At 33.8% G+C, this 16,932-nt stretch overlaps 1 protein-coding gene across 2 annotated transcripts in view; it reads left to right on the top strand.

The window, feature by feature from the left end:
* Positions 1–2,127: 2,127 nt before the first annotated feature.
* LOC105255483 (putative polypeptide N-acetylgalactosaminyltransferase 9) overlaps positions 2,128–16,932 on the top strand; it is a 195,327-nt gene continuing 180,522 nt past the window's right edge. For both annotated transcript variants that reach the window (XM_011264780.3, XM_011264782.3), the window contains exon 1: positions 2,128–2,512. The gene's annotated coding sequence lies outside the window, so the exon portion shown is untranslated. The remainder of the gene's footprint in view (positions 2,513–16,932) is intronic.

The following is a 16,932-nucleotide window of genomic DNA, read 5'->3' on the forward strand; positions in this document are numbered from 1 at the left end:
AACGGACGTTAGTTTGAAGTAGCGTTCAAACGCATGTGAAAAACCACCCCGATTATTTTCTCGGTACGATCATAGCGGGGGTGCGAGACTCGCCGCGGGTTGGTACGAAAGAATTATTATGCGAAAAGTTCCGCGCTCCTCGTTTCTTCCCTGATGGACGATTAAAAGTTCCAGCCGAGTCGAATTTACAAATTCCTCGGGGGGCATCCTCGCTGGAACGTCAGCATTCACTGTCGTCCAGCAAAATTAACCAGCCTCCACGAGTCGTCCGGTCTGAATTAGAATTTAAATCCGCGGAAACCGTCCGCGTCTAATGACGTTATTTCTTTTGATCGCGATTAAGCGTCGAGTCGCTCGTCGAGAGTACTTTTTTAATCTTTTGTGTTAGTCAAGAGAGAACTGACGGGGCATAATGCAATTTTTTTATACAAAATGTAAGATAAAAATATATTAAAATATTATAAAATATAAAATATATTGAAAATATATTATGAAATATATTAAAAATATATTACAAATTATATTTAAATTATATTTAATATATTAAAAATATATTAAAATATATTAAAATATTAAATTGTAACTATTTCTATATTTATTGTAAAGTTGTTATAAAAATGGCTCTCAACTAAAATTTGCTTTTCTCCTTTTATTTATTTTATAAATATATATACACTGACAAAAAAACAGTTGCTAAATTGACTAAATCGTTTAATTAAATTAGATCTTTAATTGAAATATTTAAATATTTAAGTTAATAGATGTCATGTTAGATTTAATATGTATTATTTAATTTGAATAGTTAAATATATTTCAATTAAAGAAATAATAATTTAGTTGGACGGTTGAGTCAAATTAATAACTTTTTTCTCAGTGTATAAAAAGTATATATATATATATATATATATATATATATATATATATATATTCGTTTCAAAATGTTTACAAAATCTATGAATTAAAAAAAAATTGATTGAAAGCCTTGAGCTGTACCTACATTTTATATCGTAAGAATATAAATAGAACACACACACGTCTTGAAAAAGAAACATAAGATTACCCTTTAAAAACATTTTAAACGCGTCTTAAAGAATAAATATAAAATTACCTTTTAAAACACGTGTGTTTAATCTTACTGCTGTAATTTTGATAATTAAAATAACCTCGAAATTGAGGATTGAAATTTACAAATCCTTACCAACATTTTATATCGTAAGAATATAAATAGAACACACACACGTCTTGAAAAAGAAACATAAGATTGCTCTTTAAAAACATTTTAAACACGTCTTAAAAAATATAAAATTACCTTTTAAAACACGTGTGTTTAATCTTACTGCTGTAATTTTGATAATTAAAATAACCTCGAAATTGACGATTGAAATTTACAAATCCTTACCTGCATTTTATATCGTAAGAATATAAATAGAATACACACACGTCTTGAAAAAGAAACATAAGATTGCCCTTTAAAAACATATTAAACGTCTTAAAGAATAAAATTACCTTTTAAAACACGTGTGTTTAATCTTACTGCTGTAATTTTGATAATTAAAATAACCTCGAAATTGACGATTGAAATTTACAAATCCTTACCTGCATTTTATATCGTAAGAATATAAATAGAATACACACACGTCTTGAAAAAGAAACATAAGATTGCCCTTTAAAAACATATTAAACGTCTTAAAGAATAAAATTACCTTTTAAAACACGTGTGTTTAATCTTACTGCTGTAATTTTGATAATTAAAATAACTTTGAAATTGACGAAATTTACAAATCACTTACAATTTATTCCATCGCCATGAATGCAGCGCAGATGTTGATTTCCATTTCAAAATGACGCAAGCGCCGTCCCGTCATCAAAATGACACACTTGTCGCGTCTTAGATTGAATCGATTTAGCCGAAACATTTCTATCAAATCTATTGACATGTTTTATTTTTTATAACACGAGAGGAATTCGTCGGGCGCGCGAGCTTGTTTGCGCGCATTCCGCCGCTTCGCCGAGAGCGCGGTCGCCTTCGAGGGCGCTCGCGTCGGCGCCATCGGTCGCGTCGGTCGAAGGGCCGGCGGGGGTGGGGAGGTGCGCGATGCAGCGACGTAGTGGTAGTAGTGCCGCGGCCGCGAAGGAGGACGAACGGGATCGAATTCGCGCTTGCTAACAGCGGGGTTTGCCGGCAGCGACCGCACCGTAGTCGACGGTCGACGTCGACATCGACAGTCGGAGCCGGCCGCTCGTCGAGCGAGCGTCGTGACGTTGGCGTTTCTCTCGTGCTCCCTGAACTACGCCGACTGTCAATCCGTCATCACGCGCGTCATCATTCGCCTCGCTTCGTCCGTTTCGCGAGCACCGAGACAACGCGTTCGCGATTGTGCCGAGATTAGTGCGGGGCTCGTAAGGCGAGTGTGTGTCAAGTGTGTGCTTAACAATACGGAGGCGGAGATGGGACTGCGTCGTCGACTTCATTGAGACGTCATACAGCGGCGGACTTCATTCAGTGACGTTGGTGAGTCAAGCATATTCATTGATTGTATTATCGCTTGTGACACTCGAGGTATCCGCTGCCAGGAATGCTGTTGTAGTGGTTTGATGACTTCTTTTTTCATTGGAAAGTTTGTTGAACGCGACGCGATGCGACGCGGCGCGACGCTATTTCGTGACGTCACGTGTCACCTTCAACAAGCAAGCGCAAGTTGACGCGTGAAGTAAGCGCAAGTGACGCGTGAAATAAGCGCGTATCTCTCGGAACGCCAACTTGTCGGCGCGAACGTGATTTTAATTTAAAATTGATTTATTATATATATTTCGTTTTCTTTAAAAGTTATTATTAAAGTATGATTGATGTTATAAGAATGTATATTTATTTAATTAAAATATTCGATAGAATACTTTTATTTGCTGTTAAATTGACGATATATTAGCATGACTTTTTCGTGTGAAAGTATATCGGTATGTGGCACGATTCTTTTACTATCTAACTTCTAACCGAAGAAAATGCATAGAATTATTTCCATGATCGAGTAGCTCTAGGATCAAAGGCGAAAGCTACGGCGAAAGTCAACTTGTCGCGGTCTGAAAACGCAACTTACGTACCGATCAACCCTTATGTCGCGTTCGTGTCGCTGCAATTTTACATCGCAAGCATGCAAAGCCACGAGCACACCTGTTTATGTAGGTCGCGTATAACGCGTTATCGTACGGATGTCACGAGTGGCTCGCTCGCGAATAGAAAATAGATTATATGTTCCATGATTCGACGTCTCTTTCGAATAATCCTCGAACGAGATGGAAATCCAATGATCCTCGAACGAGATGGACAGAGGGTGTTCGAGAGCCGCGTCAAATCCGTGTTGAAAAATATCGAGGAGTGATATTCGTAAAGGGAACTCGAAAGTTTCCCACTATTTTCGACTTTGAAGTCCCTGGTTTTTTCAACTTGTCGTTCGAAAGTGGATTTACCTCGAGTGTCTTTAGCATGCGATTTTTTGTATCCACGAATTGCATGAATTCAAACGTTTCTTACGCTTAAATCATGGACAATAAATAAATATTATAATTTATAACACATTATCATGAGAATCTTGATAGAGAGAGAAAATACATGAATTACGTGTAATTTAAATCGTCATCATAAATAATGCATTAGGAAATGATTAAATAATTTGAAATGTAAATATTTTTAAATGCTAATAATTTTAATAAATTATTTTATTTTGCTATTTTAATCGCAAATTATTATATTTATATTATAATAAATTATAGATAATTACTGCAAGTTGCGATAGATTTGTCCAAGATTTGTAGCTTAAGAAACGTTAGATTAGATAAATATTTAATGCCATTAAGTAAATATTTAATATATGATACTCTGAAGAATATTGTTTATTTCATGTTGAAAATATTATATTTATATTATAATAAATTATAGATAATTACTGCAAGTTGCGATAGATGATTTGTCCAAGATTTGTAGTTTAAGAAACGTTAGATTCGATAAATATTTAATGGCATTAAGTAAATATTTAATATATGATACTCTGAAGAATATTATTTATCTCATGTTGAAATATTATTTTTGTTTGACAAAACATGACGAATCACATATGTTCTAAAAAATATATGTTGCATATCTTTAACTCTAATGTAGCGATTAAATAAATGTGACGGAAAAATTTGGGCGAATTTATAAAACTCGATAAAATGTGGTTATGCGTTAATAGGTGAACGTATTTACGAAATTCAATCATTTTCGTAATCGATAATTTTTTCAATGCTATTTGGAAACTTTATCTATCGATATCCCTTAGCATAATACATCCAACTCTATGTCGACATACATATGGCATACCAGATGTGCAGCATAGTGTTATTTGCGCGTCGTTGTTCCTCGTTTTTCGTCTAAATTTATTGCTTGTGAAGAAACGTAGTTCGAAGAAATATAAATCACTTCTGCGGTTGGCCGCGTTTAAACTTTTTCCACTCTCTCTCTCTTGTACCTTATAGTTTGTTTTGAAAAGTCTATCTTTATTAATTAAGTCTTTACTTTAGAAATTAAAACAAATCGCGAAATAATCAATTTTCGCTCTTCTTTTATTCTTCCTCGAAATTTTCACGAAATGGCATTGTTTCGAATCGATGCTTTTATTCTAAAAATTAATATTCCACGTTATTATAGAGAGGATATTAATCTTTATAATAAACGTATATTTCCTTATCTTTTTTTCAGCGATAATGCAATTTGCTTCTAAAATATAATAACAAAAGAGGAATTTATTAAAAATCTCATTTCATTAGATATTTCTTGTCGTATACATGCAAACGCATAAGATTCAAATAAAAATGTTTATATAACGTGTATGTGCCAGTGAAAAATCCGAAGGACCGCGAACACGATCGTAAAGAAAGTCGTGAAACAATTCTAACGACCGACATGCTCGAACTTTGCTTCTCGACACTGGTATACGTTCATGAACCATCGAGGTTGATGCTCGCATATAACATTATTGCACTATAACGAAAATGACCAAATAGAATAAATATATAAACTTGCTGTACATTTATATTCCATATTGACATTTATACTTTTAAGAATGATTGATAAAGAAGCATTATCTTCCTTTTTATCACATGTATAATTATGCCGAGGGATATCGATTACATCGAACTTTACATCAAAATAGCATATACTTGGATTAAATAAATCCATGCAAATCTCGATATTATTATGCGTAGCTCGTAATGCGTTCTTTAGGATTAATCGTAAGTGCGTTGGCGTGAAAAACGTCACGCAAGCAATACAATCAAGCGGTAATTCCCGACAGCTGAATATTTATTCGAGCGGCATTTTTAATCAATACTAAGCGTTTAATTAATCTAAGTGGACTAGGAAGCACGTGGAGCACTTGGACGGGTAAATGATAAAAGGGGGATGATAAAAGCGTAGCTAAATTTTCTCAATTACGTCCGGCGAGTGCGTTCTTTTGAAAGTTCATTGTGATAATCCCGGAAATAACTGCTGGTCAGTCGATTGCAATTAATTCGCCGGCAAAAGTAGGAAACGTAACCGCAAAGCGAGATAAAAACAAAGTTCGTGCCTCGCCTACGGATTCATCGGCCGGATTCACCGTGATATTCGAAGGGCATACGCAAGGGAAGAAAAAGTTTAATTGATATCGCAGCCGCGATGTACGCGCTCCGCGGGGAAAATAAAATTTAGATATCTAACGCGATAGAGGATGTAATCAAGGGAGTCTCAAGTTCGCGCCGCTGAGCTTCATTCAACTTTAGAAACGGAGCGCAATGCATCTTTAATTAAATCTCCGGTCGGCCGCCGTGCCAGATTGAAATATATTCTACAAATTCCGCTATATATATATATATAAAATTATACATACGCATTTCGCTTTCTTCGTGCTGCAAAGAATAGGATTAGAATTTTGATTATTGCGTATTTCGAGATTTGATATCAAAATCGAGATTTGATATAAAAATTAATCGCACATTTATTTTGCGAGAGATAGAAAAAAAGGGGAGGAAAGAGAGGAAAGAGGAGGGAGGAAAGGGGGAATGGAGAAAGTAATAAAGAGAATAAAGTTAATGAAAATTTTCGCAATATGAATTTAAAGTTGGAAGTGCCTGAATTTAAAAATTAATTTTCAAATTTTGAAATAATTACTAAAACGTCTTTGTTTTAATCTTTTATATACATGTAAAATTACTAAATTAGATTAGCTTTTACAATTTCGATAAAAGTCAGACATTTCCACTTTGCTCTTTCCAATAATAAAACATAATTAACGAGAATGTTAAAATAATATAATATTGATAAATAATATCTTAATATGTCCTTTGTCACAATCGTCAAATGCCGTCACTCGCGAATTTTATGACGTGGTGGAAATATATCGAGAGTGTTGTTTTCCTCATCGAACGTCTCCTTTATGCATTAGAAATTCGTAATATATAGTTGCACGGTTAGTTGAAATTTCAAAGCGAATTCCCGTGTAGGAAACAACAACTTCATTTTCCTCCTCTTTTCGTTCACAATGGCTTAGTTGCATATGTGTCTACCTACTCGTAACAGTTTATCCTGATACAGATGCACTGAACTATTATCTCCAACCTTCTCCTTCCCTCGTTCGCTCCCCTCGGGCATCTTCAGTTTCCCTGAGTTTATACCATTTCCGCTTTTCATCCTAATGATTCGCACACGATAATATCTCTCATCACGATCGTCCTGCATATTAAGCGACTAAAATGATAAATATGAAATATAAGTATACGAGATGCATAGACTCCAAATTCATCACAAATCACTGATTCGCACAGCATCCTTGCGTACGATAATGATGGATTATACAGGTTCCTGTCAAACTTTCATTGATTTAACGCAAATAATGACGTAAATAAAACGTGTAAAGAGATTAAATAATTTTTTTTCTAAATTTTAGTTTTCATTAATTTAATTTTTTTATTTTTTATTAATTTAATTTTTTTTTTTTGAAATTATTTTATGAAGATATATAAATATATACGTGAATTATAAAAATTATTAATTATATCCCGTTATGCTATAAAATATTTTAGATATACTATAATATAAAAATATAAAAATATAATATACTATAATATAAATATATAAAATTATAAAAATATAGTATATATTATAATATATAATGTTTTGTAAGATTGATATTACAGAAATAATATATTGCGACTATAAAATTGTGCGACACTACTTTCAAAAATTTGGCATTTTTCTTTTCGAGACATGTCGGGCATCGAGTGTGGGATGAAAAAAAGGCGGTGAGGTGAATCAAATTTTGTGTAACCAATCATTCGTCGCGGACTTCCAATAATCCGTGGGCAATATATTCGGACGAACAGCGAAGCTGTGCGAGATATCCGAGTGGGCAAATATCTGGCCCCATTCCGGATCCGATCGAATTTTAAAAACGATGGTTCGAGGGGTTACATGTATATATGCGCGTATGTGTTGGGGAAGGGGCAGGAGGAATACAGCGAATTACAGCTATCCGACCCGAAGCGTACGACACAGGGCGAGTGCGAGTACAACGGTATGCTGTCTGGTCATCTAAAATTTAAATGTTGTGTGCTCAATGCACTGTAAATATGTCATCGATGGCCTTTTCGTAGTCGGGAGTATTCGCCGTCTACGTATGATGCATGAATATTGCAAATGTAAATTTTACGACTTCTTTTTTCATGAAACATGTACTGTTGAGACGCAATCTTAATTTTTCAAACGATACCAACAGTTGTTTGCATGTTTTATTCATGTCTTATTAGGAGTACGACTATATTTGCGCACAATTATTAATGGTAAAGAATATTTAGAATGATAATATTTTACACATATTCATAAAGACATAATGTGTATAAATGTAAAATTTTCAGATTTTTTATTCACTAGAAAAAAATATTAACGTACGCGTCTGAAAATCGAAATAATAATTGTTAGAGAAGAATAATACACTTAATAATGGTAGGAAAAAGAGAAAGCATAATAAACGTCGTTAAATAAATAAATTATAACTTTGGCTTGTCGAAGGATATAATTAATGTTCAAATTATCAGCAAGACCTTTTTTGCTTGAAATTGCCAACTCATAAATAAAAGATATTCTCATAGGTCTTATGTTATTTATCGATTCAAATATATAATTAAGGAAGTCGTACTTTTACTTTTCTTTAACGCATTCTCCAGCTGTTGTATGAAAGTTGATAATCATTCCGTGATTATTACACTTCTGTTATATTGGTACATATAATCATATTTTTTACTGTGATTATATAAGAAGGAAGATGTCTTTTCCTTCACATTCCATTTATATAAATTTTGAATTTCGTCAGTACTTTAGTTTTCTCATCGTAGACGACATATTATTTATTTATTATAAACGTATTTATCATATAATATTTTATATAGTTTAGTAGTTAGTAGTATAGTTAGTTTAGTAGTTAGTAGTATAGTTAGTTTATATAGTTAGTAGTATAGTTAGTTTTATATATCTTAATATGTGTAGGATGGTTATCATCTTTTTTGTATGTATATGCTTTAAAAATTGCAGATTTTCTTTTATCAATTTTTTTTCTTAGGCAAGAAATCATCATTTTTATTATACATGTCTGTTTCAATTTTTTAATTTTTAATATATCTGGAAAATTTTAAATTTTACATTAAAATTCTCTTAAAATAAAATTTACCTGAAATTCGTTGAAGAATATAATTTTAATATCTAGCTCCTTTTCTAAAGCGTAATTTTCGAGAAATGGTTTTTACATTTGTAACTTGAAAAGTACGAATACTTTGATTAAAAAGAAAAAAAAACATTTGAACAAAAATTGGGAAAAAATTTCCGGTTTAAAAAAAATTGTGTGAAAAAGGAAGAAAAGGAATATTTCGTATTTTTATATAGAATATGATACAGTATTTCCACATATATTTGAAATTAGAGATTCATTATAAAAATCGTTAATCAAACAAGCTCTTGGAGTAAAAATCACCAATAAATTTATCTCAGGTAAAAATGATGAAAAAATTATATATCGCTATTTTCACTGAATATTCTTTTATATTAATAAATTGCGATATATATGCTCAAAAGAGAGAGAAAGAGAGCTACAGTTTTAAGCATCGTTCATACGTATAGCGACTATTTGTTACGTGATATATACTCACGCTCGCGGTCACGCTTTCCATTTATCCTTTTGGGGGACGGAGTTTGTCCCACATTTCCGAAGGCTGTATTTTATGGATTACGTCCGCTCTCACCCCTGTAGTTGCGTGTCTCTGGCGGTGTCCGAAAAGTTGGGTAACGCAAAGGATTAAATTAGGGACCACACCGGGCATTTGCAAATGCGAGTATACTGGCATGTTGAGGGTCTCCCTTTGTCTGCGGTATCGATCACCGAGCGGATAAACGTCGCTCTGCGCGAAGATCGATCGATTTGTTCTTTGGTGTAAATGCGGCTTAACGGAGATTGCTTACGGTTCTGAGCGAACCCCATCCGGTTGCATAGCGACTCGCAGGCAAACATGTGGTTAGACCGGTTGACTCAGACAGGTCGGTTTGGTTCGTACTTGCTTGTTCTCTTTCTCTCTCTCCCTTTCTCTCCGCTCTTTGCCACTTCTTCGTCTCTCTTCCATTCAATTCTCTCGGTGGCAGTATCGCGCGTGTACCTGCGCCACATCTTTTGGTTTTACCAAGAATTTCTGACATTTTATATATAGACTCGCGAAGGAGCGGCAATGAACTTTTCTAGGGTTTACCGAAGGACGCGCGCGTATTCCTTGTGAACGGAAGACTTTTCTCTTTATTCTAAATTGCATGTTTTTTTTTATTATAATAGGAAGAAATCAAGAAGAATAAGAACTCGAATAAGGAAAAGAATTTTTTATTATATTTTAATTTTAAAATTAATGAACATTTAGCGCAAACAATTATCATTAAAATTTTTATACGCGTTATTTTTCTTATGGCAGCTGAAAAATTAAATTACGTATTTCGGGCGCATAAAAAGCTTTGATAGATTAAATACGTGACCTATACCCACTTGGTGTTCCGACTGTTATATCGATTGGCTTCCGAGTCGCGCGTTATTAGATTGTCATTCTTTACTTTACAACTGGGTTATCGACCGTATTAACTAGGAGATATCTTTGCAATAATTTGAATTAAGGGCTAATCTTTGCAATAATTTGAATTAGGCGCTAATTTTTTGATTATGCGTATTTACCCCTTTTTTTAGATAGCATCGTGTGTCGGTTCTTTAAATCAAATAACTTTATTATTAGATACTTAGACATCTGCTCGTGTTTTTTCTCAATGAAATGTTAATTCTCAGACACATTTATGTGTAATGGAATTTTATTGTTCCAATTCAACACGCTTAAGAAATGCTTTTATCCGCTTTATGAAGAATTCATTAGTTTTTATATATGTAAATGTAATCAACTTTGACTGGCAAAGCTTTTACATTTTACACGGCATTTCTTATTTTTTAAATTCGCATGACGGTTGTGCACAGTAATTAGATGTAATCATCATACATATGAATTTACTGTTTTATATTATCTACCTATAATTGATGCCCTGCTGTCCTAGTAGCGAATGTATCACACAAGTCGCGTGCACAATTGCTGCTACTTATTCAGAATATGATTCGTATCGATGGTATTTTTTTTCACGCGATCGAGCTTATCTTTTAGAAGGTAGTCAATGTACGATATTTCTCGGGCAAATCCTCGATATAAAAATTTCGTTGAAAAATATTTTAACCGCGCACATAGAATAGATCAATTAGAATTTTCACGAAAAATAAAGTCAAATATAAGAAAATTTTAGGATATAAAACGTAATCCTATTCGTATTTATTTATATATTTAAAAAAACTTATCTTTTACCAACACATGAACACGCAAAAAAATGAGTATTAATATTTTATTAATATCATATATTTTATTAATTAATTTTACTATTATATTACATTTATATTATGTTTTTATTATTATTTTTATTATATTATTTATTATTATATATATTTTATTGATATTTTATTTCTACTCATTGTGTTATAATTGTTATAATAATTATAATTAATGAGAGAGAGAGTAGGAACAGGAATAATATTTCTCTGTAAATTTTAATTCGGATTGAATTTAATTATACTTCACATACACACAAATATGTAGTTATATTTTGACAAGAAAAATATCTTTGGATTGCAAAAGATAACATGTCGTTCTCTCTCCAAACATTGAAGCTCGTGTATCTCCTGATTCCTACAAATTGCATTTTTATATTTCTTAATATTTTTCCGAAAATTAAATATCTCTTAAAAGCGAATGAACATTTCTTTGCAATAAACAACAGCATGTGCAATAAACAACAGCAACAGCATGTGCAATAAACAACAGCAACTGCTCAGAAAAATCCAAAAAAATTATATTGTAAAGATATCGTATATTAAAGAAACATTTTATTTTTATTATCTGAAATATATATTTAAGTAGATAAAAATAAAAAAAAATTTATTTTAAAAATCTACTTAATAATATACAGTGATTACAAGGAATAATGTATTAATCGATTCAAAGAATCAAGAATTAAGTTTTTCTTGGAGCGATCGCAATTGTTTATTCCAAATAAATGTTTCATGAACCTCTCCTTTAGGATCGAAAACGATCGTAACCGCGAAACGTCGTTTATATTTGGCTCGGTAAAATCCGATAAAGACAACAGTCGAGGAAAATTCAAGGAAACAACGCTGTAGGTCGACGACCTTGTTATACGTAGACGAGTAGTCGTGATGAATACCTCTTCACGGGCCATGCTCGGCTCTAATGATCATTGTCCGCTTCCCGTTGGGCTGTTACCAATATCCTTATTATCGGTCCAGCGCTTCCCCAGGCGTGACATGATACGCATCCAGGAATTATATCGCTTCGCAATATTATCGTCGCATGCGTGCGCGGTCGATTGCCTGCGAAACGCCTGTTCGCAGAACTGCTCGGTTGAACTTGATAATTAGCAAAGTACGGTAATCAATGATTATTGCCCGCGGTTCGTATCGCGGCGCGACATTTTGCACTATTGCTTTGTCCGATTAAATCTTGCAACTATTGAATTGATTATAAATTGCGAGCCTGGAATATTAATCGTAACGTGTTTTATATTAGGGAAACAATGGCTATCGTCGATGCACTTAAATCGATTGCGGAACTGTCACGTTACGTGGCTCGGCAAAGTAAATTATATAGATGCCTGCGAGTGTATTTCGATCCGTGACAAAAATGCTATTCGCATTCGACCGCGACATTTGCTTCGGAACTATACCACTCGTTCATTCAAGAGACGTATCGATATTTATACATGTAGTTAAAAAGATTTCGTTTCGCTTGGACGCCGTTCCGCTTATAATATATTGCGCGTGTTATTGAAATGCGTTCGAAATCATGGGCGGTAGCTTATTATTTAGCTTTTGAAGCATGCAAATGTTTGCATTTATGCATTCAAATTATTTCGAGAGATATCGCATTACGAATATTTGGATCTATTCACATTCTTGTTTACACACTTTGTATAAAAAAATACATTTACCTAGATAAAATTCACAGTTTCGACATTCACGATTAAAAATTTGATTTCCATGTATTATACATTTTGTTTATTATTTACATTTGATATATTTTCTTTGTCTAATTATCAGTTTAATTATATTCATGATTTGTACGGTTTACATGTTGCGTTCGCTTATGAAAGGAAGAAAATTTTCGCGAGTTAATGGAGATAAAGGGAAAGCTATATATCGAAAAAAAGGAACTTATATAGTCGATGTCCTGTTCGTTGGTCCATTCGTTCTTAGCAGGTGAAATCCAATTTTCTATCTACCACGACCGCCTCGGTGCCTTCGAATTCAGTCTGCGTCCCCCTTTTTTCCGTCGATCTTTCTCCTCGGACGGATTCAATTCCAGACCGTTAAACTTTTATCATTGCAAATCGATGAGCGTTAACTATTTCCGAAGTGCACCATTTAATTCTCGGACAAGCTCTCGAAACGCGTCATGCTTTAAATTCAACTCTTTGAAGTTAGAAAGGAGAAACTAGAGACATTGCTCATTTAGATATAATTGATTTGTACATCGCCATTTCTCAAAGGATATTTAAAATATCAACGTAATCCTGCGTTTTATATGCGTGTAAAATGTAAAATTTTAAATTCTTCTTGTGCAGAAAGACAATTACTTTTTCTTATCTCGCAGGAAGCGGGAAGTTATCTATGCATCCGTATACGTTATTGATAAGAAATGCCGGATGAGCCCAGAATATGGAGACGAGCGCGTAGCATGCAAGTGCAACTATCATGATTGACGCCGTAATCAATAACTGGCTGTTCGTTTTTCTGTCGCAATCAGATTCATTCGTTGTGCATTACGCTTATATGTCCTGTCCACGTAGACGTAAAGTACTCTTACAAGGACACACACGAGATTTCTCCTTTCGATGCGCCGTTATCGGCATACGATAATGGTAATTAATTGGGTTAATAGAGGCTTTTAATTCTGGAACACGTCGCCGATCGATAGTCCGCCATTATGGCGTTGAATGAAATTTAAAATTCCTGACGGAGTTCCGCAAATATATATTTTCCTTAAAAAATTACTCGCTTAATTATTATAGAGATTTGACATTTCAGAATGATCTTAATATTATCATGTTATTTTTTAGCAATAAGTTTCTTTCAAACTTGAGTAAAATGTGGACTACCAACGCAAAAATATTCTAAAATTTCTAAATTTTTATTTAGAAAAGTTATTTAATAATTATAGGAGAAAATATATGACATATATATTTCTTATCAAATTTTTTTATTACATGGTATATTGTATGGATTTTTAGCAATAGCCTCTTTTAGATTTGAACAAAATATTAATATATCAAAAATATTTGAAAATTTCAAAATTTAAATAAAAATGAATTTTTATTTGAATTAATTAAAAATTAATTTTATTTAAAATATCGAAAAATTATTTAAAAATTAATTTTATTTCAATTAATAAATTTAAATAAAAATTTCATTTTTATTTAAAACAGGTATTTTATAATTACATGAGAATGTGTGTCATACATACTTTCCTATTAAATTCCACTGTACTATATAGTGTATATATTATAGCATGGGTTTTCGTTTAGTTAAGATCGTTTATCCCGCTATAAGATTTCTAACATTTTTCAAGGCACAGAGACTTGTCAAGCTTATCAAGGAAGTCACGAAACGTTGGCTTGAGCTAACAGGAAGTTAAGCATGATTGAACGCAGCTCGAGATGAAAGCGCATCGCTAGATAACACTTGCAAAAAAACCTGCGATGCAAACGATCAGTAACGCGACGAATGCACCGAATTAAAGATAATCGCTTAATAAATTTCCTCTGTTTCCTCGAATATTCTCCCGGAAACTGGAGAATTTCCGAACTATTATTAGGGAGAAAATGAAATTTTAAAACCAGATTGTTCACCTGAAATTTCCGTTTCGATACGAGGGGAATTTTAAATGCAGGGTATTGACTCGGCCGTTGCTCCGACCGACTACATCTTTTGGTATAATGGGCACTCATTTATAATACACTCGCGGATCTCTATTGCCATAATTTATATAGGTTCTTATAATGGATGAAGAAGCTCGCCCGCGCGCGATCAAACCCGATTTCGAAGAACAAGAAGAGATCGATCGCGACCCAGTTTGCACGTTCCGGCTTTGCACGCGCGATCACGTTCGATCCGATCTCTTGCAATCTGGTACTATACATAACGAGATTGCTATTGTCTATCCTTATCCCCATAAACCGCCCGCGACGTTGTGTACATCGTACGGGAAATGTCATCCCTATTTTTACGCCGCTCTCGACGAGAAAGTTATATCGCCAAGAATGTGCATGTGCGTGATATCCGTATTATAAATTTTTCTACGCGAACCCGGTCGACGACAGCCGCGAATAGGGGGCGGGAAAGGGGGAAGGGTGCCGCTGTTGTTACCTACGAATTGATTCGTAACCATTCTAGACTTTCCGAAGCCACGTGAGAAAGGGAATTTGGGCGCAGAATGGAGCAGGGACGGAAAACGGAGGAGAAATGAAATGATGAACGTAGATGGAATGCGAATTTACTCCGTTTCTCTCTCGATGTGTCGTGCCACCTTTCCCCGCCTCCTTCCGGAAGTTTAAATTTTACATCGCGCGCTATACATCACTCACTCGCATGCTCTATTGTTCACTTCAAGATAATGCGGCATTATTATCAGCAGTTCCATTTATTTTTTTTTTCTGGCGATAATGAGCACGACGCGATTCAGCTGGCGCATTGTACGCGGCACTTGAGAACGAAATTATTACTCGTCGTACGTTGTGTGCGTTGTGCAGGAAGGTTAGGAGGGGGGAAATTACAATGTATTGCTTTTACCTCTTTGGGTAAATTATTTTCCGCTGTCAAAAAGATGAAATCTAAAAGCGGCCGAGTAAACGACACGTAATTTAATATATGCATATTTGTGCTACATAAATTATTTGTTTTATTAATATTCCGATGAAATGTGTCATTAAGCAACATATTGCATTGCTTCAGAGAAATGTAAATCAAACATTACAAATATTAATAAAGCAACATGATATTTTAATAATATAAAATATGAAACCGATTCCCTCTGATTCATTAAAAAGAGGAAAAGTTAACTTCTGTCGATGTGCCAAATTGTAATGTTCCATTAATATGTTACGTTATTAATCCGTGTACAGAGACAGAATGTGATACCTCATTTTCCAATCAATATATTAAACTAAATTAAAGCTTAATTGCGGAATTTGAAATTGTTCAATTATAACATCAGCTGCATTGGACATTTGCCGTTTATGAAATTATGAACCACGAAGTGTATTATTTCTCTACGTTTTGCAATTTTAACTGCGCATGTAATATAGAAGGAAAGGGATCGCGTATTAATATGATCAAACGTTTCATTAAATAATCAGAAAAACATCCGACAAAGGTATATATTATGCGATTCGTGAAAACGCAGCACATTCATTATAATATTATTAGGCGTGTAAACCGCAAAGTCAGTGTAAATGAAAAATTACAATCGCTATTATTTTTAATTCCAATCGTTGATCGAACGTTCCGGCTTCGAGCAGGAGTCCGATGATTAAACAAAAGGTCACATTGATCGCGGAAATGAAATTTTATGCTCTGCGACTTTATATCAAAGTATAATCATAATATAATAAAACCTTATGAAAAAATGCAATGCATGTACGACTTTTACGAGGTTTGTATACGAAGATAACTACTTTGAGCACAAACTGGGACAAATATATCTTTTTTGCGCTTTATTCCGGCTATATATTCGACTTCATGGTTGAATGCATGTTTTTTTTACGACGTATGCGTAAAATTGCGAAATGAGTCATATGTGGAAGTTAGAAAAATTTTTCTAAAAGAGAAAAACGTAATAATTAAAAATAATTGCCTCTCGGTTCACACTAGGATAGTTAGTAGCGAAGTAAAGTGAAATTAATGGGAATAAAAAGCCAAGTTTTTAATTTAAAACTTGATTCACTCTCTAGTCTTATATTCATTTTAGTCGCGAACTCGAGGAGGACATCCGAGGGATGGCAAAGAGTAAAGTTAATCTTCTCTGATTCTGACGAAACTTTTTTTTTTATTCAGGCTTTTACTCGATTAGATGGCCAAGTTGATACTCTGTGAACGTGTTTGCTTGGCTGGAACGCTGATTTCATATTGCAAGCGGTTTCATGGTAACCTTTACTATGCATCATACATTTACTCATTGATTGTAATCATCGACAAAGATGAAATACCGCGATGTATTAATAATTATCGGCGACACGAA

The sequence above is a fragment of the Camponotus floridanus genome, unplaced genomic scaffold, assembly GCF_003227725.1.
Source record: "Camponotus floridanus strain SB8 unplaced genomic scaffold, Cflo_v7.5 scaffold18, whole genome shotgun sequence".
Taxonomy (NCBI): Eukaryota; Metazoa; Arthropoda; class Insecta; order Hymenoptera; family Formicidae; genus Camponotus; species Camponotus floridanus.